Source organism: Pristis pectinata, chromosome 18, assembly GCF_009764475.1.
Source record: "Pristis pectinata isolate sPriPec2 chromosome 18, sPriPec2.1.pri, whole genome shotgun sequence".
Taxonomy (NCBI): Eukaryota; Metazoa; Chordata; class Chondrichthyes; order Rhinopristiformes; family Pristidae; genus Pristis; species Pristis pectinata.
This window is the reverse complement of record NC_067422.1, coordinates 2454074-2478792: the sequence shown is the minus strand read 5'-3', so window position 1 is coordinate 2478792 and position 24719 is coordinate 2454074. Positions and strand designations below refer to the sequence as shown.

At 50.1% G+C, this 24719-nt stretch overlaps 1 protein-coding gene across 1 annotated transcript in view; it reads right to left on the bottom strand.

Annotated features, from left to right (window-relative positions):
* Positions 1-24719, bottom strand: part of ca10a (carbonic anhydrase Xa) — a 187789-nt gene that overhangs the window by 127362 nt on the left and 35708 nt on the right. The window lies entirely within an intron of this gene.

Here is a 24719-nt window from a genome sequence, read left to right as displayed (position 1 = left end):
TGTTGTACCAGCCTCACCCACTTCCTCTGGCAGCTCGTTCCACACACTCACCACCCTCTGTGTGAAAAAGTTGCCCCTCAGGTCCCTTTTAAATCTTTCCCCTCTCACCCTAAACCTATGCCCCCTAGTTTTGGACTCCCCTACCCTGGGGAAAAGACTGTTATTGTCCACCTTATCGATGCCTCTCATAATTTTAAACACTTCTATAAGGTCGCCCCTCATCCTCTTACGTTCCAAGGAATAAAGTCCCAGCCTGGCCAACCTCTCCCTATAACTCAGGCCCTCGAATCCAGGCAACATCCTCGTAAATCTCCTCTGCGCTCTGTCCAGTTTAACCGTGTCTTTCCTATAACAGGGCGACCAAAACTGCACACAATATTCTAAGTGCGGCCTCACCAACAACTTGTACAACTGCAACACAATGTCCCAACTCCTGCACTCAGTGCCCTGACTGGTGAAGGCCAGTGTGCTAAATGCTTTTATCACCACCCTGTCTACCTGTGTTGCCGCTTTCAATGAATTATACACCTGTACTCCTAGGTCCCTCTGTTCTATTACACTCTCTAGCGCCCCACCATTCGTCGTATAAGTACTCATGTACACAGAGATGAGATGTACTCATTCCCTCTCATGTACACACAGACATACGAATTCGCAGCAGGAGTAGGCCACTCGGCCCCTCCAGACAGTAACCTGAACACATTGCCAGCTGGTCCCGAGAACCTTTCACCCAACTTGTCAAATACCTGAGCGCTGAGTGCTGAGGTTAGGATGTTATGTTGCAGGTGTGCACGTCATTAGTGAGACTGCACTTGGAATATTGTGTTCAGTTCTGGTCACCCTGCTGTAGGAACAATGTCATTAGCTGGAGAGAATGCAGAAAAAATTGACGACGATGTTGCTGGGACTCGAGGGACTGAGTTATGGAGAGAGGTTGGGCAGGCTGGGTCTTTATTCCTTGGAACGTAGGAGAATGAGGGGTGATCTTATAGAGGTGTATAAAATCACTGGGGGCACAGATAGGGTGAATGGTTGCCATCTTTTTCCCAGGGTTGGGGAACCAAGAACTAGAGGGCACAGGTTTAAGGTGAGAGAGGAGAGATTTAAAAGGGACCTGAGGGGCAACTTCTTCACCCATAGGGTGGTCAGTATATGGAATGAGCTGCCAGAGGAAGTGGTTGAGGCAGGTACATTAACAACATTTGGAAGGTACTTGGACAGGTCCATGGATAGGAAAGGTTTAGAGGGATAGGGGCCAAATGCAGGCAAATGGGACTGGCTTAGATGGGAATCTTGGTCGGCATGGACCAGTTGGGCAGAAGGGCCTGTTTCCGGGCTGTGTGACTCTATCTACGTATTGCTGCCTTCAAAACATTCAACGGCTCTACTTTCACCACCTCATGAGGAAGAGAGTCCCAGAGACTCACAACCCTCTTGAGAGAAAATAAATGCTGTAACTCTGTCTTAAATGGGCGAGACCTTATTTACAGTGACCCCTGGTCCGAGAGGCTCCCACAAGAGACACCCTCTCCATACTCACCCTGTCAAGACTCACAGGATCTGTTAAATTTTGATTGTCGCCTCTCACTCTTTGATAATCCAGCCGATTCCAGGCCTCGTACAATTGAGCTCAATGTTCCAGGTGGCTTCCTAGTTCCTTGCTGTCCAGCATGTGAACATTCCATCCCGCGGACCCACATAACACAGGAGTACAATGCAAACGTGGAGAGGTACAGAGAGCTGCCAGAACACACACACATCTTCTTCACTCAACCAACCAGCTGCAGTGCGTGCGCGCGCGCGTGCGTGTGTGTGAACATATCCAACTGTACGTCAAACATTTCCATACACTACATTGATTTCCTCTTTTTGTAAAACATGATTCACAGGTAAGGATTTAACCTGTTCACGGGTCTGCTCAATCTCTTTGATCTTTTCAAAGGAACGCATGTCAATGGTGTTGTCCCCAATTCTTGACCACCTTTGTATCCTTCGACAACCTTCTTTGCCGTCTATGACTCCACCAATTTTCATCCAGCAAACTTACTCCTCAGTCCACCTACATCCTCATCCACATTCCTGTAGGTGACAGACACTGGCAGTCCCAGCACCGTCCCTGCAGCCCACCTCTCTGTTCCTTCCACAGTCTCCTCCAGATCAACTTCTACAATGTGCTCATTATCGCTTGACTCCTGCCACGTTTTCCTGTATCTCTCTCACAGGGACCATGTGATTTATGGAAACACTTTCTCATTTTATTTCCTATTTTTACGAGATGTCTCTTTGTACAGTACTGCGCTCTTCAACCTTCTGAATGTCAGATTTGCTCACTGGTGCTAACACAAGGATTCTATCATCTTGTCTGAATTATCTCTCCCCACAACTTGAATCACAATGTTGTTACTGTCTCAGCTGCTTCCTTGCCACTCCCCCCTCCAGCTCGACTCTGCACTGAGCCTCTGCGCATCAGGAACTCAGCGGGAGGGCTTGCTCGTCCACATCCTCGTTGCTTAACGTGAGCCTTTTTGTTTCTTCAGGGCTTCTTTGAATATTCTCACTGATCTTACCGCCACAGCATTGAAATAAGTTGGGTGATATTTCGAAACAATGATGCTTCACATTGTTCAAAAGCAGTCACACAGGAATGAACAAAACTGCGGCCTGTTATCTGAGACGAGTTCTGCTGGCGAGTGGTGACGTGACAACAGATCTCAGTTCTTCAACGGCAGTTCTGCAGCACCGGACCCAACACGTTTCACTTAGTCCATTTTGTGAGACCATGCACAAGCACTAAAATTTCATCAATCCCCTTCTCCCAGTAATCAATCTGCACTCTTTGGAAAGGTCTCATTAGACATTTTCAGCTCTATAAAGGTGTCCTTGTTGGATGACTCTGCCATGTTGATGGATAGTACACCAGCTTGTTATCTAGTCTCGGCTAAGAAATAAAACTGCTGCATTTTGCCTTCATGGTCACAGAACCAGAATGTTGGGAGTTAAGTTCTTCCAAAACCTGATTTCTCAACACAATCCACGTGACAACTTGCATCTCCATTTAGCAGAATCTTGTTCCATTGACAATTCTTATTGTCGGTTATACTGTCTGTGTCATCGGTTACAGTGAGGTTTGTGTCACAGAGTTATACAGCACACAGACAGACCCTTTTGCCCGGCATCTGCATACAACCATGAAGCCTAACATCGTTAGTCCCATTTGCCTGTGTTTGGCCCATATCCCCTCTCGACCCAAGTACCTGTTCAAATGCCTTTTAAACATTGCAACTGTCTCTCCCTCTACCACCTCCTCTGGCAGCTCGTTCCATGCACCCACCACCACCACCACAGTGCAAAAAAATTGCCCCTTAGATCGCCTTTAAATTTCTCCCCTTTCACCTTAAACCTATGCCCTCTAGTTTTAGATGCCTTGGTAAAAAGACTCGGATGATCTGCCCTATCTCTGCCCCTCATTATTTTATGAACTTCCTATAAAGTCACCCCTCAGCCTCCTACTTTCCAGTGAGGACAAACCCAGCCTGTCCGATCTCTCCTTGTAACCACAGCCCTGCATTCCAGGCGACATCCTGGCGAGTCTCTTCACACACTCTCTATTGCTGCCATATCCTTCCTGTAGTGTGGCGACCAGAACTGTACACAATACTCTAAGTGCGACCTGACCAATGTTTTGTACAGCTGCAGCATGGTATCCCAGCTCTTATACTCAATGCCTCGGCCTGTGAAGGCAAGCATAGTACTTAAAAACAAAATGCATTGAAAATGTGTTGTTACGGTTACAACATTAGAATAGGGAGCGAGAGCGCGATCTTCCATCTGTGTTACCCTCTTCCAGGAATTAGGAACTTGCACCCTAGGGTCTTTCTGTACATCAACACACCCAAAGGCCCTGCCAACTCACTGTATACGTCCAGTCAGTATTTTACCACACAAAATGCATTAACTCACACTTGTCTGGATTAAGTTCCATCTGCCACTGCTCTGCCCAACGTTCCAGCTGATCCATGTCCCACTGTAACCTTCGACAACCTTCTTTGCTATTTACAATTTCACCAATTTCTGCATCTTATCAAAACTTATTAATGAGACCACCTACATTCTCATCCAAGCCATCCATACATACTACAACAACAAAGGTCCTGGCACCAGTCTCTGCGGGACCTCACTTGTTCCCATTACCAAGCCAATCTTAGATCCAGTTTGTCAACACACCTCAGGTCCCATGTGCTTTCACCTTCCCGAACAGCCTACCATGCAGGACCTCGTCAAAAGCCTTGCTGAAGTCCATGTAAAACAATGTCTATTTTTATCCATGGTCTCCCCTGCATAAAACTACGGTGGCTCCTCCTAATCAGTCGCTGCCTTTCCAAGTGAACATATTCTCCCCACACTCCTGTCAACCACCCCCCCCAACATACAAATTTTACCACTCACCTATACCTAAGGTCAATTTACAGCAGCCAATTAATCTACCAAAATGAGAAACACGATGATGCTGGAGGAACTCAGCAGGCCAGGCAGCATCCGTGGAGAAAAGCAGGCGGTCAGCATTTCGGGTCAGGACCCTTCTTAATCTAGCAGCCCACACGTCTTTGGGATGTGGGAGGAAACCTGAGCACCCGGGGGAAACCCACGCGGTCACAGGGAGAACGTGTAGACTCCACACAGACAGCGCCGGAGGTCGGGATTGAATCCAAGTCTCTGGCACTGAGGAAGTGATTGTTTCTGGTTCACCACTGTGCCATCCTTGCACTTCCATCTTATTCGTGAACAGACCTTCAATTTCTCTTGTTAACCAAGGTTCCCAAATTCATTGGTTACAGTGTGGCCTTGTGTCATTGGTTACAGTGTGGCCTTGTGTCATTGGTTACAGTGTGGCCTTGTGTCATTACCCAGACATTTTTCTGATTCAGTCTATTTTCTTTAAGTTTCTTCATAAACGTGTCTCAGAAGGACACCCTTTTGTTCTCCACTGCTGTAGCTGGAAAGTCAACAACTACCATTTTCCACATGAAGATCGTGCTCTCACTCCCTATGTCTGAATTCTCATGTGGTAACCTTGACAACACATTTTCAATGGCGATTTGTTCTGAAGTTCTATTTTCACATTTAATCATATTGAGATAAAGGAACGGTCCTGTGTTGTGTTCCTGGTGCAGCCTTCGTCAGCGCTGCCAGCCTTGGACCAAGGTGAAGACTCTGCCCCAAGAGGATTTGAACAAGCCCTTCACTCCAAAGATAATTCCTGATGCCTCTTTCTCAATCCAAACAGTTCCTTCCGCTCTCTTCTTAATGCAGCGCTGCTGGTTTTCCTTGGCCAATTCCAGCTGATAACAGCTCTGACTCCAGAATTCGGAGCACCACATGCTACTGCCAACATACATGTTCTGTGGTGGTGAAGTAACAAAGACCTGCCTCCCAGACCCTTCCTAATGTCCCTTGCCCCAGTTGTGTTTGTTACCTTTCCGCAGTGACTGATGTTACGGTGTCAGTCTGTCACACAAGATCCAACCCAAATCTGGCTTCTGTGCTGAGGGAGGTTCTGCACCACCCTCAGGTTTCCTCACCTACACAATGGTTCCCACCTTTTCTTTGACTGCTTGCAATCCACTTCCATCCACTTTCAGCCCTGGACATAACTCGTTCTCCCTGCACAAATGCACACTTGCTTCTTTTGAGCTTTACATTCTGTTTGTGCACCCTCCTGAACACTTCTTGTGTGATGTTCTTCGAAGCTCTGTTGATCTCTTGGGTGATGGTTTTGCTTCTTGTCGATGGTTGCTTAAAAGGCTTGGTGATGATTCACACTGCAAGGTAATTTTAAGACCCTTACTTGCATTAACTGTTAAGCAACATTGACGCTCCCTATTGAGCTAATGTGGGGAAATCTTTGGCTCTTGCCAACTCTTCGTGAATGTCCTGTACAGTTGGCAACAGGTTCTGCTCACCATCAATGTCACCCCATGACCATCACATTGTTCATTTTGGGGACCACTGGAAGGGGACTGAGGCTCGACAACATCAGGACAAACAAGTCCGCTGATCGCACCCTCCCATCCACCACTCTAAACTCTCCCTCCCTCCCTCCACCACCAGCATACAGTGGCTGCAGTGTGCACTGTCCACACAATGCACTACAGTTACTCACCCAGCACCTCCCAAACCCACCACCACCACCAAGAAAGACAAGGGCAGCGGGGCAGAGGAACACCACCACCTGCAGGTTCCCCTCTCACCATCCTCACTTGGAAACGTATCCTGGAACTCCCTCCCTCACAGCACCAATGGGAGCAACTTCACCAGAAGGATCCGAGCGGTTCACAACCAGCTTCTCCAGGGCATTAAGCGATGGCCTTGCCGGTGACAGCCTATTCCTGAAAATTTATTACCAAAACTCCTGTGTCCTGCCTTTATCAGAATCTCATTTAGTTCCAGTTGAGCCAAGTGTCTCCAGCTGGTTCTTTGGTTCTGGGACAGGTGGGACTTCCAAGCAGATTGGCTTTGTACCTGGCTTGTGTGGATATGAACGTCATGGCCTGTCACCTTCGTGTGTGCACGCAGCAACATCACGGCACCTTTCCCCGATGGGCTGTCTAACCCTGATCTCGGGGCATCCGAACTGAGCATCACTTCCCAGTCTGAACCAATATTCTCAACACCAGTCACCGGGTGTAATCGGCTTCAGCCGCTGGTAGTTTGACCTGTTGACTGCTGCGGCTCATCAGACATTCCATCAGGCTGCAGCCACTTCTCCTGGACTGGTTTTCGGGATCGCTGTGCTCCGGGTCTGTGGTACGGGGGTGGACCTGTTAGTGTAGTGGTTTAATATCTCTACCTGTCACACGAGAGACAGGGGTTCAATTCCCCAACAGACAGACAACTTTCTTGACGTTTTAAAAGACATTTGGAAAGGTACAGGTATATTAAAGGTTCAGAGGAATATAGTTATACAGCACGGAAACAGGCCCTTCAGCCCAACTGGTCCATGCCGACCAAGATTCCACATACAAGCTAGTCCCATTTGCCAGCATCTGGCCCATGACCTTCTAAACCTTTCCTATCCATGGACCTGTCCAACTGTCTTTTAAAAGTTGTTGTTGTACCTGCCTCAACCACTTCCTCTGGCAGCTCGTTCCATATACTCACCACTCTCTGTGTAAAAGAGTTGCCCCTCAAGTCCCTATTAAATCTTTCCCCTCTCACCTTAAATCTATGCCCTCTGGTTCTTGATTCCCCAACCCTGGGAAAAAGACTGACTGCATTCACCGTATCTATGCCCCTCATGATTTTATACACCTCTAAGATCACCTCTCAGTCGCCTACACTCCAAGGAATCTCATTTTCCTAACCGGTCCAACCTCTCCCTATAACTCAGTCCTTCAAATCCTGGCAACATCCTTGTAAATCTTTTCTGCACTCTTTCCAGTTCAATAACATCTTTCCTATAGCAGGGCGACCAGAACTGAACACCATACTCCAAGTGCAGCCTCACCAGCATCCTGTACAACCGCACCGTGACCTCACAACTTTTACACTCAGTGCCCTGACTTATGAAGGCCAGCGTGCTGAAAGCCTTCTTAACCACCTTATCTACCTGTGACTCCACTTTCAGGGATATGGGACAAACGTAGGAAAGTGGGACTAGCTTAGATGGGCATCTTGGTTGGCGTGGATGAGCTGGGCTGTCGGGCCTGTTGCTGTACTGTGTAACCCGATGACTCTATGATCCTATGACTCTAACTCCCTGTGCAGTGATGAGCGACCTGCTGCTGTCTGATGTACTGGACACTGCACCAGACCTGAGGTTGAGCTGCTCTCCATCAGTGCTGCTGAGGAAGGTGGGGGAGGAATCGCCACATATGCCCAGTTCCTCATTCTTCTCGCTGGCTCCAACACCACCTCATCTCGCTGTGAGAACCTCCCTCTGGGGGAGGAATCACACTGTGAGAGTCACTTCCATTAACCACCTTGGCTTTCATCTTGCACATGAGGAGATGTGTCCTCCTCTCTGCCGAGAAACATCTTGCTGCTTCAAATTGGCACAGGTGCAGGGGATGTTTCTGTGACGTCTGTAGTTACTGCAGCAGTAATTCAGGGACCTGGAGATGGGCCCATCCCACTGCACTACCCAGGAATTAAATCCAATTGGTCAGGAGCACGATGTTATTGTGGAGGCTTTTCTCCTTACATCTTCAGGGACGTAAGACAACATGGACAGGGGCAACACTTATCCATGTTCATAGTCATCGAGCAATACAACACGGATACAGGCCCTTCAGCCCAACCAGTCCGTGCCGACCACGGTGCCCACCCAGCTAGTCCCAATTTCCTGCGTTCGGCCCATATCCCTCCAAGCCCCGCCCCTCCATGTACCTATCCAAGTGCCTCTTAAATGATCCTGTTGTACCTGCCTCACCCACTTCCTCTGGCAGCTCGTTCCATATACTCACCACCCTCTGTGTGAAAAAGTTGCCCCTCAGGTCCCTTTTAAATCTTTCCCCTCTCACCCTCCTACCCTGGGGAAAAGACCTTATCTGTGCCTCTCATAATTTTAAACACTCCTATAAGGTCGCCCCTCATTCTCCCTCGTTCCAAGGAATAAAGACCCAGCCTGGCCAACCTCTCCCAATAACTCAGGCCCTCGAATCCTGGCGACATCCTCGTAAATCTTCTCTGCACTCTGTCCAGTTTAACCACGTCTTTCCTATAACAGGGTGACCAAAGCTGTGCACAGTTCTCCAAGTGCGGCCTCACCAACGACTTGTACAACTGCAACATAATGTCCCAACTCCTGTACTCAGTGCCTTGACTGATGAAGGCCAGGGTGCTAAATGCCCTCTTCACCACCCTGCCTACCTGTGATGCTGCTTTCAGTGAACTGTGCACTTGTACTCCTAGGTCCCTCTGTTCCATTACACTCCCTAGTGCCCTACCATTCACAGTACAAGTCCTACGCTGGTTTGATTTTCCAAAGTGCATCACCTCACACTTATCTGTATTGAAATCCATTTGCCGCTCCTCAGCCCACTTCCCTAACTGATCGAGATCCCCCTGTGATCTACGGTAACCTTCTCCACTATCAACAACACCTCCTGATTTCGTGTCATCCGCAAACTTACTGATCAAGCCTTGTGCATTCGCATCCAGATCATTTATATAAATAACGAATAACAAGGGTCCCAACACTGACCCCTGTAGCACACCACTGGTCACTGACCTCCATTCTGAGAAACAACCTTCAACCACCACCCTCTGCCTCCTACCTCCGAGCCAATCCTGAATCCACCCAACTAGGTCTCCCTGGATTCCATGGGACCCAACCTTCCAGACCAGCCCACCATGCAGGACCTTGCGGAAGGCCTTGCTGAAGTCCATATTTCCTTATGACACACAGGGAGGCCATTTGACCCATCAAGTCTATGCCGGCTCACAGGCCAATCCATTCCTCCCACTAATTTTCTTTGTAAACTATTCTCCCTAAATTCCCAATAATTCCACCCCTCACCTAACACACTAGGGATGACTTACAATGGCCAATTAACCCACCAACCCGCACATCTTTGGGGTGTGGGAGGAAACCAGAGCACCCGGGGGTAAACCCACATGGGCACAGGGAGAACGTGCAAACTCCACACAGGCAGCACCTGGAGTCAGGATTGAACCTGGCTCACTGGAGCTGTGAAGGCAGCGGCTCTACCAGCTGATCCACTGTGCTGCCACTGATTGCCCCGGGACGATGGTGGTGAGCTGCCTTCTTGAACCATTGCAGTCCCTTCTGGTGACGATACTCCCAATGTTGGATGGTCTGCTTAGGTACAAGATTAAAACAAGGTCCACACTTGGCCAATCCAAACCAGGTTCTTGTAGTTCTGTTCAGATGAGGGGTCTTCCACCTGAAACCTTAAGTGTTTTTCTCTCCACAGAAGCTGCCTGACCTGCCGAGTGTTTCCAGCGATTTTAATTTGTATTTCAGATTTCCAGCCTCTGCATTTTTTTTCATTGTCGAGTACTCGTAGTTTTTCCCAGTGACGTCTGTGGAGAGTGGGGAAAAGCTGCTGTTCGGCATGGACGTCAGAACCAGTCAAGGATACAGTGGTCATACTGAGCACAGCACCCAGACCCAGGGAAAGGACCGAGCGGAGGGCACAGCGCATGATGGCCCCACCTCAGGAGAGCTGCACCTCAACCTTCTCTCAGAAAATACACCCGACCCCAACTGAACAGAAAGGTTTCATCGGGATAGAAACCTGACCAAAGCCCAGAATGAATGTTTCATCAGAATGTACACTCACTTGACCCAAGCCAACCCTAAAACTGTATTTTCTGAAGAGTTTGAACCCCACCTGAGTCATTGCCGAACTTCTCAATGGGACGTACACCCAGCTCGACCCTCACCCTAACCTGAACCGGAATGTTTCTTCGGAATTGTAGCTGAGAGATGTCAAGTATCCCATCAGGCTTTGGGAGGACACTCTGACTGGAAGGAGATGCTGGGAACCCCAGTGAAGGAAGGTCACGAGGTCAACACTCGATCACTTCCAATGTGGGGAAGTAGAGTTGTGCTAACATCGCCCTGCGAATGTTGGTAAATTATTCCACTTTGAACCATCTGGAGAGCAAAGTAAGTAAATGGAGATGTTTTGGGACTGTCATTCTGTGGCAGAACACTTTTGATGAATTGTGGAGCACTGCATCACTTCTGATTAAAGAATTTTCTGGCTGATCAGAAAATACGTGGTCTGGTTTACCCCGTGCTGGGTGTTAATTGTGACGGGTGACAACACTGATAGGGCCCAGGTCTATGAGGAGGATGCAAAGTAAACAGATGTGTCTTGTTGTTCAGTCCTTGAATGAATGACGGCTTGACTCAGAGTCGTGAGCTCCTGGACTGGGGCAAGGACAAAGAAAACCTTAAGAAGGTTGGAAGGAAAATCATATAACAGGAGGGCTGTCTGAGGCATCGGTGTCAACGGCCCGGGACCGACCATCGCAAGGAGGAAGACCCTGAGTTCAGAACTCAGGGAAGATGGGCTGCTGGAGTCAACGTGGCCAGTTTTATCTCCCACAGGGAGTATCTACGTCCAAGCCGTGAGTCTTGTGATTTAATGTAGGAAGTGGTAAGTTGGAACAGTAAGAGTCAGTGGTATGCATGCATGTTTAAGTAATTCAAGTGGTACTAAAGATTAAGTTCTACTAAACCTCGGTTTAGAGTCTTTTGTTCGACACATCAGTCGATACCCTATGTAGGTTAATAGGGTCCAACAGAAAATACATCTGACCCAACCTCAACTCTATCAGGAATTTTTCATCAGAGTATACACACAGTCCAGTTCATCAGAATATACACCTGACCCACCCCAGGTTTGTATCACAACCTGGGATATTTTGTCAGAAAGAAAGGCTATATCAGGATATTCACCCAATCAACCGGAAATGGAACATTTCATCCAAAAACACACACCACCCAATGTCAACAAGAATTGTTCATCAGAATATCCACCCGTCCCATCCTGAAAGAATGGCTCACCCACTCCAGATGCTTCATCAGAATATATACCGGACCTGACCCCCCAAACGGGAATGTTTGGGAATACACAACTTCCCCGGATCCAAAGCAAAGGCTCCGTTGGTTTTACACACCCTGTCTGACCAGAGTGGCACAGGGGCGCAGCTGGTAGGGCCACTGTCTCACAGCACCAGAGACCAGGTCCAATCCTGACCCCTGTGTGGTCAGGGGTTCTCCCCACACACAGGGGTCAGGATTCCTGTTCTCCCTGTGACCAAGTGGGTTTCCCACGGTGTTCTGGTTTGCATCCACATCGCAAAGGCTTACAGGTCAGTGGGTTAACTGGCTGCAGTAACATGCCCCTAGTATGTAGGGGAGCGGTGGAGTCTGGAGGGAGTTGATGGGAATGTGGGGAGAATAAAAGAAAGTATTAGAGTAGGATTGGTGTAAATGGGTGGTTGATGGTGGGTATGGATTCGATGGGCCGAAGGGCTTGTTTCCATACTGTATCGCTCTGTGTTGCCGTAAGAACTGGAAATATGCACACAATCCAATTCCAACAAGAAGTTTTCAAAGTTCATACTTGTCACCTCCCAAATAGTTCATTGGAATCTAACCCCAACATGAATGTCTCACTGGAATATAAACCTGCCCAACAGCTAGACAAAGACTATTGGAATATACACCCAGACCAGAACCTGAATATTTCATCCAAACACAAACACGATCCAATGCCAGCAAAAAGTTTTCATTGGAATTCGTACCAGATTGGTGAGAAAGAATGTTTTACTGGGATATGTATCTGGACCATCCTGACAAAAGGGTCTGTCACAATATACACCGGTGTGCTTCATTAATTAATGCCCATCCCCACCACAAAATAAATGTTCATAGCAACACACAAAATGCTGGAGGAACTCAGCAGCTTGGGCAGCATCTGTGGAGAGAAATGGAGAGTTGACATTTTGGGCTAGGTTTTGTCCCGCTCCATTGGTGAAGGACCACAGTTGATGTAACCAATCAACAAGGAGGCAAGCACAGAGAGCTAGCCAATGAAGGAACTTGGCAGCTAATTTACAACACAGAAGATTTAATGATTAAGGTCTATATAATGGACCTTAGCAAATCAGGATGATTTGCTTTGCAAACTAATTACTTCATTAACTTATCTCTCTCCATTCTGCAGCTATGACAAATTGGGTTAGCAAATTAAACTACAGAGTTGCAAAGTCACAATCTCTTTGCTTCTCGATGGTAAAATAGCTGTGGCAAAGGTAGAGGCCATTCAGCCCATTGAGACCATACCGTCAATCTTGTTCTTCCCCATCTCTCTCTCCAGTGCCTTGGGGAAGCTATGACTCTGGTCCCACCATCCAGTGACACGCTCACCGTCACCGCACCTGGTGTAACAACGTTGATCTCGAATCCCGAACAATCCCCGAATGGGAGCAACTTCCTTTGGTTTCTCCTCTGCACCAGTCCTGATCTGGTGCACCTCTGTCGGATTCTGCCTCCACCTTCCCTGCTCCCAGGAGAACGGCCCAACTTCTCCCGTCTGACCCTGGGGCCAAGCCCCCCAGCCCTGGCTCCTGAAATCCCTGTGGGTCTGAGGGGGAGAGAAGGGCTGGGGCATGTTGGACATGGCAGGGTGGTTCTTCCTTCAGTTAACCCATTAACGACCAGGGCATTTGTAGACCCTCTGCTTAGGAACTGGCGGAGGGGTGGGGTAGGGTGGGGTGCTGGTGTGTGTGGGGTGGTGCGTGAATGTGGGAGGGGCTGGGGAGGAGTGGGGGATGTCAGCTCCTGCCTGTCCTCTGGTCCTGGACGGGGAGTAACACCGAGTGCCAGACCACCGGATCGCTCTTTGTACCCTGCCCCTTCCCAGGAAAACCCGGCAAGTTGCAGTCTTTGGTGTGGAGAGATTGGGAGGGAATGGGTTAAACAGTTGAAACAACTCCCTCGTCGCCCAGCGCTGGCACCTTGAATGCCGCAAGGGTGAGGGTGTGTACCCGGTGCGGAGGGGGGTGGGTCATTCGGGGGATCTCCTGGTGGGTCTGCTCCTGGGCCTGGCCAAGGTGGCCAATCATGGGTCCAGGCGGCGGGCGGTTGAGGGTTCTGCCCGAGCCGATTGCCCACCCCTCTCCCGGGGTTACGTCCGTGCCCGTGTGTCCCTGGAGAGGGAGCACGCGGTATCCACGGGTACACTGGGGGATTCCAGGACCAGTGGGGGCCACAGGGGCTCGAGTGTGTTCTGGATAGAGATGACCGTGTTATAACCTGAAACTATTGACTGTGGATAGTGTGAATCGTGGAGCATTGTAACACTGTGGTGATGTGATGCTGTAATCACAGGATAAACCTCCTTTGGAAAAAGGTAAAAAAAGGTGAGGGGGGTGTGTGGGTGTGTGTGTAGGTGTGGGTATGTGTGGGTGGGTGTGGGTGTGTGTGTGTGTGTGTGTGTGTGTGTGTGTGTGTGGTGGGGGGGATATGCAGGGGGAGAGATGAATTGTATATTTCCTTCATCATTGAGTCACAGTTACACAACACGAAACAGGCCATTAGGCCCAACTGGTCCATGCTGACCAAGGTGCCTTCCTGAGCCAGTCCCATCTCCCCGCGTTTGGCTCATATCTGTCCAAACCTTTCCTGCCGTATACCCGTCTGTGTACACGGATGCACACTGTCTGTGTACCTGTCCAAGTGCCTTTGTCGTGAATGTACCTGCCTCACCCACTTCCTCTGGCAGCTCGTATCACCCTGCCTCCCCCTCCCTCCCCTCCCCCTCCCTTCCCCTCCCTCCCTCCCCCTCCCCTCCCTTCCCCTCCCTCCTCCCTTCCCCTCCCTCCCTCCCCCTCCCCTCCCTTCCCCTCCCTCCTCCCTTCCCCTCCCTCCCTCCCCCTCCCCTCCCTCCCTCTTTGCTCCCTCCCTTCACTTCTGAAGATGATGACTTTGTCCAGGACATGTCACATAAACATGAGAAAGTGGAACTGTGGTCCACTCGGCCCCTCCTGCCTGCTGTCCCGTGGTGTTTGCTCCACTCCCCTGCCTGGTTACCACGGCACTCCCCCCCAGAATACAAACCCGGCCTCCTCAGCCTCAGACACTCTCAGTGACTGAGACTTGGTCCTCGGGGTGGGGGGGTGGGGGTCGACGGTTCACCACCCTTACCTCGCACACCCCAACTGTATACCCCCACCCGCTGACCCCACCCTCAACCACCAACCGACCCCACCCCCACCCACTGACCCCACCCTCCCCACCCACTGACCCCATCCTCCCCCCACCCACTCACCCCACCTACTGACCCCACCCTTTCCGCCACCTACTGACCCCACTCCCACCCCACCCCTATCTTGTTATGACCTTGCACCTTATTGTCTGCCTGCACTGCACTTTCTCTGGAACTGTAACACTTTATTCTGCATCCTGTTACTGTTTTCCCTTGTACTACCTCGATGCTCTGTGTAATGAATTGACCTGTACGAACGGTGTGCAAGACAAGTTTTTCACTGAAACTCGGTACAAGTGACAATAATAAACCAATTTACCACCTCCGTCAGATTCCCCCATAACCTCCCCTGTTCCAAGAACAACTCCGGCTCCTCTGGTCTGTCCTCATCACTGAAGTCCTCATCCCTGGGATAACTTGAACAAACCTCTTCTAACCGGCTGGTACACATTACTTGACTTGCAGTCAGCAGTCAGTTAATGGCACCCACGTGTCTCACTAACTCTACTCAATAATTCTTGGTCTCAGTGAACCTGGAGCCAGAACTGCAGCCACAGCCTGAACCCTCTCTCACACAGATCAATGGCAGACACATAACACCCGATCTGGAGGCCTTGCATCGAGCTTCAGGTCCACAGACTGCCCGCTGGGCATCTAAGGTTTCAACTGGTGCTTTTATCCTGGAGCATCCTCCAGTTAACGATCCTGTTCTTCAATCCCCGATACCAGCGGCTCGGGAATCTGCAATGCAGATACTGCCGGCCTGCACGGTGACAGGCAGCATGTGCAAACTGACAGAACAAACTCTGCCGCCTGCCCAGACCTTGTGGTCCTCTCTGTCGTCTCTCACTTGGAGCCCAGAGTGTCAGAGGGAACAACGGAGCAGGGAGGAGAGTCAGTGCACAGAGCAAGGGTTTACTGGATCATTACTTGTGTCCTTAATCAATGGTAACTTTTTTTTACAGAACACTTAATAACGTTTAACCACTTAAAATAGATTACTTCAGTTTTAATTGCTTTAAGTGTCTCCAGATGTCAGAGACATTCCAAAACTGTTCAAACCATCCATAGTTGCAACAGCTGGACAAGTGGGCGGGGCCTGCAGCCTGTCAAAGATTTTGTGGGTGGGGCCTCTGCACGGTCACCCAGGAAACTTTGGGTGGGTTGGGGTGGGTTGGGTCCCGTGCAGGTACAAGTGTTGGGGAGGGCACAGTGGGAGAAGAGGCGGCGGTGGGAGTCTGGAGGCAGCCGGGAGATGTGGGCTGCGGTTCCAGTGAAAGAGACCACACCAACAACAACTGCTGCCTCAGAGCTCCGGAGACCCAGGTTCAATCCCGACCTCCGCTGCTGTCTGTGTGGAGTTTGCACGTTCACCTTGTGCCCCTTAAATGTTGCAGTCATAGCTGCTTCCACCAACTTCCCTGGCAGTGCATTCCACACACCCACGACTCCGATATAAAAAACTTGCCTCGTAAATCTCCTTGAAACATTCCCCCCTCTCACGCTAAACCTCTGCCCTCCAATATTTGACATTTGGGTAAAAGACACTGACCATCTACCCTGTCTGTGCCTCTTCTAATTTTGTAAACTTCTGTCAGGTCTCCCCTCAGCCTCTGATGCTCCAGAGAAAACAACCCATGTTTATAGGACATGGAACAGTACAGCACAGAACAGGCCCTTCGGCCCACAATGTTGTGCTGACATAGCTAATCCCTCCTGCCTACAGAATGTCCATATCCCTCCATTTTCCTCTCATTCATGTGCCCATCCAAGACCCCCTTAAAAGCCCCCAATGAATTTACCTCCACCACCCTCAGGCAACGCATTCCAGGCATCCACCACTCACTCAGTAAAAAACGTACCCCTCATGTCTGTTCTGAACCCACTCCCTCTCACCTTAAATGCATGTCCTCAGAGCTGCACACAGTACTCCAGATGTGGCCTGACTAAAGTTTTATACAGCTGCAACGTGACTTCCTGACTTTTATACTCAATGCCCCAACGGATGAAGGCAATCAGCCGTACGCATTCTTTACCGCCCGATCCAGTGCTCCGATTTCCTCCCACAACCCAAAGGTGTGTGGATCAATAAGTTAATTACCCACCTATATATTGCCCTCAGTGTGTAGGCAAGTGGTAAAGTCTGGGGGGAATTGATGGGAATGTGGGGGGGAGAGAATGGGGATTAATGTAGAATCGGTGTAAATGGGTGGCTGACGGTCGACACGGACTCGATGGGCAGAAGGGCCTGTTTCCATGCTGTATGTCTGTGACTCCAACATTAGTCCAACTTTTAAGGTCAATGGCCTTTGATCAGATTCCAGTGAAAGCTCACTGCCTGAAATATTAACTCTGCCCCACTCTCTTTACATGCTGCCTGACCCGCTGAGTACCCAGATCATTTTCTGTTTTATTCCAGATTTCAAGGATTTGCAGAATTTTGTTTTACCCCTTATCCCACCCTCTTCCCCACCTCTGACCTCTGAGCTGACCGCAACCCCCTCTTCCCATTCCTTGCCCCTTCTCCCCATCCTCCTGACCCCTCTCCTCATCCCCACCCCCTCTCCCCACCCCCTCTCCCCATCCCCCACCCCCTCTCCCCATCCCCACCCCATCTACCCATCTCCACATCTCCCACTCCCCACCCCCTCTCCCCACCCCCTCTCCCCACCCCCTCTCCCCATCCCCCACCCCTCCCTCCATCTCCCACCCCTCTCCCCATCCCCCACTTCTCTCCCCATCCCCACCCCCCTCCATCCCCCACCCCCTCTCCCCATCCCCAACCATCTTCCCATCCCCCGCCCTCTCCCCCCAGCCCCCACCCTCTCCCCCCAGCCCCCGCCCTCTCCCCCCATCCCCCGCCCTCTCCCCCCAGCCCCCGCCATGGGAAGCTGATGCTTCCCCCTCCATGGGGTGTGTTCACTCTCGTGAGGATATGACTGGTGCCCGAGTCTCAGTCTAACCACCTTCGCCTGACATCCACTGGCATGACCACCACCGAAACCCCACCATCGAAATCCTGGGGGTCACCACCCGGACCAGCCACACGAACACCGTGGTCGCAGGAGCAGGTGAGGGGCGGGGGATCCTGCGGTGAGTGACTCACCTCCTGACACCCTAAGGCCTTTGCCCCATCTCCAAGGCAGGAGTGTGAGGGAACACGCTCCGCACCTGCCTTGGCTCCAACAACTCTCAAGAAGCTCGACACCGTCGAGGGCAGGGCAGCCGCTTGATCGGCACCCCGTCCACCCCCTCCCTGCACCACTGGTGCACCGTGACTGCAGGGTGCACCGCCTACAAAATGCTGTTGTACACCCAGCTTCCGTCAGACAGCACCTCCCAAACCCACCACACCTCCCACTGAGCACGAGGGCAACTGAGGCCTTGCCACTGACCCCACCACCGTAAAAAATGAACTCACACGACGTGTAGTTAAGGAGCATGTCGTACGACCGTCAAACCCTGGGAAGGAGTAAACAGTTAAAGGCCACCTCTGCATGTCCATTTAAACCCACCGTCTGAACACATGGGTTAAATCAATTTTGTTCAGCAAGAGACAGGATTGAAGAAAATCAAATCATTTCTCTCAGTTCCACAGCACCAAGGCTAAAAATTTTAATTACTGAGAAACGGGAACAACTCTATCTCATCAATTTTTAATTTTTACATTGGCCTTTTTGCATTTGAAAGTACAATTCTCATTAAAAAGTCTGGTTACTGATCTTTCACTGCACCAGTGCTTTGTGAGATTATCCTTAACACAACAGTACACACAATGATTATTTTATCAGGGGAAGCTCCATCTGCCTGTTGCTGAGCCAGCCACACTGCACTGAAGCTCATTCTCTCTTTGGTGTGATATAAAAGAAGGAAGATTTGCATTTCTATAGCACTTCGCACAATCCCAGCACATCCCAAAGCTGCTCACAGTACATGACGACGCAGGAAAGCCAAAGTAATTATCTTGTCACCGAACAAACCGATGGCTAACCGTAGCAATTCGTCTTAATAAAGAATTACATTTTGATAGCACCTTGCTTCCCTTTTACAACCAGGACACAGCCAAAGATGCATTCCTGAATGCAGGTCCAAAGGAAACACAGCAACCAGTTTGTTCACAGGAAGTTCCCACAGAAAGCAATGCAGTAATGACCTGATCCATAGTCATGTTGGTGGGGGGGTGAACATGCTGACAGGGCACGGGGAAAATAGAGTTATAGAGTAATCCAGCACAGATACAGGCCCTTCAGCCCAACCAGTCCATGCCGACCACGGTGCCCACCCAGCTAGTCCCAATTTCCTGCGTTCGGCCCATATCCCTCCAAGCCCCGCCCCTCCATGTACCTATCCAAGTGCTTCTTAAATGATTCTGTTGTACCTGCCTCACCCACTTCCTCTGGCAGCTCGTTCCACACACTCACCACCCTCTGCGTGAAAAAGTTGCCCCTCAGGTCCCTTTTAAATCTTTCCCCTCTCACCCTAAACCTATGCCCCCTAGTTTTGGACTCCCCTACCCTGGGGAAAAGACGGTTACCGTCCACCTTAAAGAATTTTAAACACTTCTATAAGGTCGCCCCTCATTCTCCTACGCTCCAAGGAATAAAGACCCAGCCTGGCCAAGCTCTCCCAATAACTCAGGCCCTCAAATCCTGGCAACATCCTCGTAAATCTTCTCTGCACTTTGTCTGGTTTAACCGCGTCTTTCCTATAACAGGGTGACCAAAACTGTACCCAGTGCTCCAAGTGCGGCCTCACCAATGACTTGTACAACTGCAACATAAATCCCCCTGGGTTTTACTTTAAGGTGGTGACTATACAATCCCTTTCACTTCCCTGAGAGAGCACACTGCCTCTCAGATTACCATCTCACAAGAGGCTGCACTTCCAACCATGCAGCGCTGCCTCAGTCCTGTACAGGGGTGTTGGCTGGATCACTGGAACTCAAACCCCTGGCATTCCAACTCAGACAGTGAGAGAGAGAGAGGAGCCCACAGAAACAGCAGGCCGGGACTTGAATTCCACTCAATGTCAAGGATCCCAAGTGTAGGAGAGGCCGGGTCAGTCAAAAGATCTGTCATCCATCATCCAGGGGCTGTGTGTTCAAGTCCCACTCCGGGACGCCAGCTCAGTAACATGGAGCACAGACAGCTCAGCCCTTGGTGTCTCCCCTCTCCATTGGGAAGGGCTAAACCCACTCCAGGAGAGGAAATCAGAGCAGAGGTCCTGAATGCTGGGCCATCCTTCCCTGCCCTCTCGGGTGGCCTTTCCTCCCCCCTCCCTCTCCCTCCTCCCTCCCTCTCCCCTCTCCTCCTCCTTCTGCTGTTATAAGACTATTGAATGATCCCCTAGTACGATAAAATGGACTCTTGACCTCATTATCTACCTTGTTATGACCTTGCACCCAATTGTCTGCCTGCACTTTCTCAGTAACTGTAACACTTTACTCTGCATTCTGTTATTGGTTTCCCTTGTACTACCTCAATGCACTGATGTGATGAAATGATCTGTATGGATGGCATGGAAAACAATGTTTTTTATTGTACCTCAGTACACATGACAATAATAAAACCAATTTAACTCCCCCTCCCCTTCCCTCCTCCTCATCCCTCCATCCCTGGGTAGTGAGGATCCGGAGTTCTGCAGTGCAGAGGTTCCCTGCAGATTCGGGTTACACAGAGGGATGTCCCTCAGTGAAGTGGGAGAGTCCGTCTGGGACCTGACCCAGACACTGTGGAGGGACTGAGGGGGGTTAGAAGCACAGAGTTCCAGCTACCTTCCAGCCCCTTCTCCCTGCTCAGTTGGATCCAGAGAAACTTCTGACATTATTCAAACAACAGCAAAGCTGGAAATGCTGGAAACACTCAGCAGGTCAGGCAGTGGCTGTGGAGGGAGAAAATGAGTGAAGGGACATTGACGTGAATTGTTGACTCTCTCTCTCCACAACTGCTGCTTCACCTCAGCAGATTTATAAAGTCATGAGTGGCACAGATAAGGTGAATGGACAAAATCTTTGTCCTGGGGTAGGAGGGTGCAAACCTAGAGGGCACAGTATTAAAATGAGAGAGGAAAGATTTAGGATCAGATTTCATTATTAGTCACATGTACATCAAAACACACAGTGAAATGCATCTTTTGTGTAGAGTGTTCTGGGGGCAGCCCGCAAGTGTTGCCACACTTACAGTGCCAACATAGCATGCCCACAACTTCCCAACCCGTACGTCTTTGGAATGTGGGAGGAAACCAGAGCACCCGGAGGAAACCCATGCAGACACGGGGAGAACGTACAAACTCCTTACAGACAGCAGCCGGAATTGAACCCGGGTCGCTGGCGCTGTAATAGCGTTACGCTAACCGCTACACTACCGTGGCAAGTGTTTCACACAGAGGGCGGTGGGTGTATGGAACGAGCTGTCAGAGGAAGTGGGAGGAGCAGGTACAATTTATAAGACACATGGACAGGTGCATGGATAGGGAAGGTTTAGAAGGATATGGGCCAAACTCGGGGAACTGGGACTGGCTCAGGAAGGTAACCTGGTCAGCACAGACGAGTTGGGCCGAAGGGCCTGGTTCTGTGCGGTATAACTCCGTGACTCCATGCCCTGCAGAGTGTTATTCCAGCAACCTTGCTCTGTATTATTTCAAGGAATTCTTCCCTTGACCTGGTCAACTTTCTTGTCTCAAACCACACCCGGTCCACTGGCACCCTGCCATACCTGCCCAGCACAGGGTGACGTCACAGTGCTAATCACAATATCCAGCCATAAACCGAGCATTTTCAGGGACTACTCACAGAAGAAATACAAAGCTGTAAAATCCCAGCTCTCACAAGATGTGGGCAGAAGTCCACGTGCAGTCCAGCTCCTGCCATTGCTGACAGATCACTGACGTGGGGATCATTACCTGGGCACTGGGCAACCCCTGTCCCCCAACCACCCCCCCCTTAGCTGAAACACAGGGCTGACAACCCCCCCCGGATTGGTTGTCTGAGGAAGAAGGGCTCGTTTAATCAGGATGGACAATGCAACAAGATGCAGTCAGTCAGTGCACAGAATGTTCTGGAAATAAGCAGCAGATCTGAGAATAAACCAAAAACCATAGAACCATAGAACCATACAGCACAAAACAGGCCCTTCGGCCCACCATGTTGTGCCGTCCATCAAACCACCCTCACACTATCTAACCCCTTCCTCCCGCATATCCCCCCATCCCACACTCCTCCATGTGCCTATCCAACAAACTCTTGAACCTGTCCAATGTACCTGCCTCCACCACCACCCCAGGCAGTGCATTCCATGCACCAACCACTCTCTGGGTGAAAAACCTTCCCCTGACATCTCCCCTGAACCTCCCACCCATAACCTTAACGCCATGTCCTCTTGTCTTGAGCATTGGTGCCCCGGGAAGGAGGCGCTGACTGTCTACTCTATCTATTCCTCTCAATATGTTATATACCTCTATCATGTCTCCTCTCATCCTCCTCCTTTCCAGTGAATAAGGGAGAGAAAGAGAGATCGAGTGTGTCTTGTTTGCAGGATGCCTCAGTGGCACCACCATTGCTGTTCACATCAAGACCGTACTTTACAGGAAAGACTGAACGCAAAACCAAGTGAATCTATCTTCTAAAATTCCTTCAGAGTCTCACCACCACACAAGAGCAGGGAGTCTGTGTGCTGGGAACAGCACTGGTGGCAGGGTGCTGTGTGCACTTGTGGTCACTGGACTACAGGAGGGGTATAACAAAGGGGGATGGGAAATTATTTCACTCAGTGGGTGGGTGGATAGGGTCTGGAACCCATCGCCTGAGAGAGCAGTGGAAGCAGAGACTCTCACACACAGACAGTCCCTGGCACCCGCAGAACCACACGCCAAGAATTGGGAAGGGGAACTAACCCAAAGTCCATTCTTGCTCGGCATGGACACGATGGGCTAAAAGACCTCCTTCTGTGCCCTAAGCTTGTTGTGACTCACCCACTGCCTCTTGTGTTCCCCTCCAGCCCTCCAAGATCTCTGTACTCCTCCAATTCTGCCCCCAACTGTCCAGCCTCAGCACTGCACTGCAACCCCGACCTCTCTTACACCTGTGGGGTGGGACTTAACATCAGTCACCAGCCACAGGGGCAAGAACGCTTTGAGCTAAGTCATGCTTGATATTCAGTAATAGGGGACTTTCCTTGCCATTTCACATCCTGACCATCTGCACTCCTTGGTTAGACAACTTTTATCAGAACTCTTTACAACATAACATAAGACCATGAGACAAAGGAGCAGAAGTCGGCCATTCGGCCCATCGAGTCTGCTCCGCCATTCTATCATGAGCAGATCCATTCTCCCATTCAGCCCCACTCCCCCGCCTTCTCACCATAACCTTTGATGCCCTGGTTACTCAGATCCCTATCAATCTCTGCCTTAAATACACCCAATGACTTTGCCTCCACAGTTGCCCGTGGCAACAAATTCCACAGATTCACCACCCTCTGGCTAAAGAAATTTCTCTGTTCTGAATGGGCGCCCCTCAATCCTGAAGTCGTGCCCTCTTGTACTAGACTCCCCTACCATGGGAAACAGCTTTGCCACATCTTTGCCACAACATGAGGCCATTTGGCCCAATAAGTCAATGCTGACTCCATCAATCCCATTCCCCCAACATTTTCCTGCAACTATTGAACAGGTTAGGACTTTATTCCTTGGAGCGCAGAAGAATGAGGGGAGATTTGATAGAGGTTTACAAAATTATGAGGGGTATAGACAGAGTAAATGCGAGTAGGCTCTTTCCGTCTAGATTAGGAGAGATAAGTACGAGAGGACATGGCTTTAGGGTGAAAGGGGAAAGGTTTAGGGGGAACATTAGGGGGAACTTCTTCACTCAAAGAGTGGTGGGAGTATGGAACAGGCTGCCATCTGATATAGTAAATGCAGGCTCACTCTTGAGTTTTAAGAATAAATTGGATAGATACATGGGAGAGGTCTGGAGGGTTATGGACTGGGTGCAGGTAAATGGGACTAGCAGAATAATGTTTTGGCATAGACTAGAAGGGCCGAATGGCCTGTTTTCTGTGTTGTAGTGTTCTATGGTTCTATTCTCTCTGACATGCCCAGCACTCACCCCTAATCCACCTACCACCCACCTCCCTACACTAGGGGAAATGTACAATTAACCTCCTAATGACCCTTTACTGCATGGGCTAATAAATCTGCCCTGTGGCTGAACAAGTTAATGGGGCGCTCTGAAAATGGAAGGAGCTGCAAATGCTGGAAATCTGAAACAAAAACAGAAGACACTGGGAACACTCAGTGGGGAAAGGGAACCAGGGTGTGTGTCTCAGATCGAAGTCCTGGAGCTGTCTGACCCGCTGACTGAAGAAGCTATGTCCACCTGCCCTCTGACACAAAGACTTGCATTTCTCAAGCAACTTTCACCTCTCTTCACCGTGCTAAAGCCACTGAATAGTTTACTGCTGCAGATCCAGTGTGTGCTACTGAAAACACAACAGCCCGTCTGTGTACAAAAAGCTCCCAGAATTGTCACTGTGACCGAGGCCAGGTTGTCCATTCAGGTGATGTGAGGTGAGGGTCAAATATTGGCCTCAGGACTCTGGGGAGAACTGCACACCCTCCCCAGCTTATAAAGGGCTGACCTATGTGCTGCCCATTCATACAGACGAGTGTTCGGCAGACTGGTGGGAGGGATTTGTCGGCTGCTGTGGGGCCGCAAGGATCATCTGTCGGGTGGGAGCTGGGTTCGTGGCTGCAGTTCCGAATTGCAAGCTGTTCGGGTTATGAACAGTTCACAGGAACAGAGAAAGAGTTGATCTGTACAGTCAGTATGCAAGACAAGTTTTTCACTGTACCTCGGTACAAGTGACAATAATAAACCAATACCAATACCAATGTCCCCTTTGACCCTCACCGATTTTTATCGATGCACCACAGAAAACATTCTATCGGGATGCATCACGCTTGGTACGGCAACTG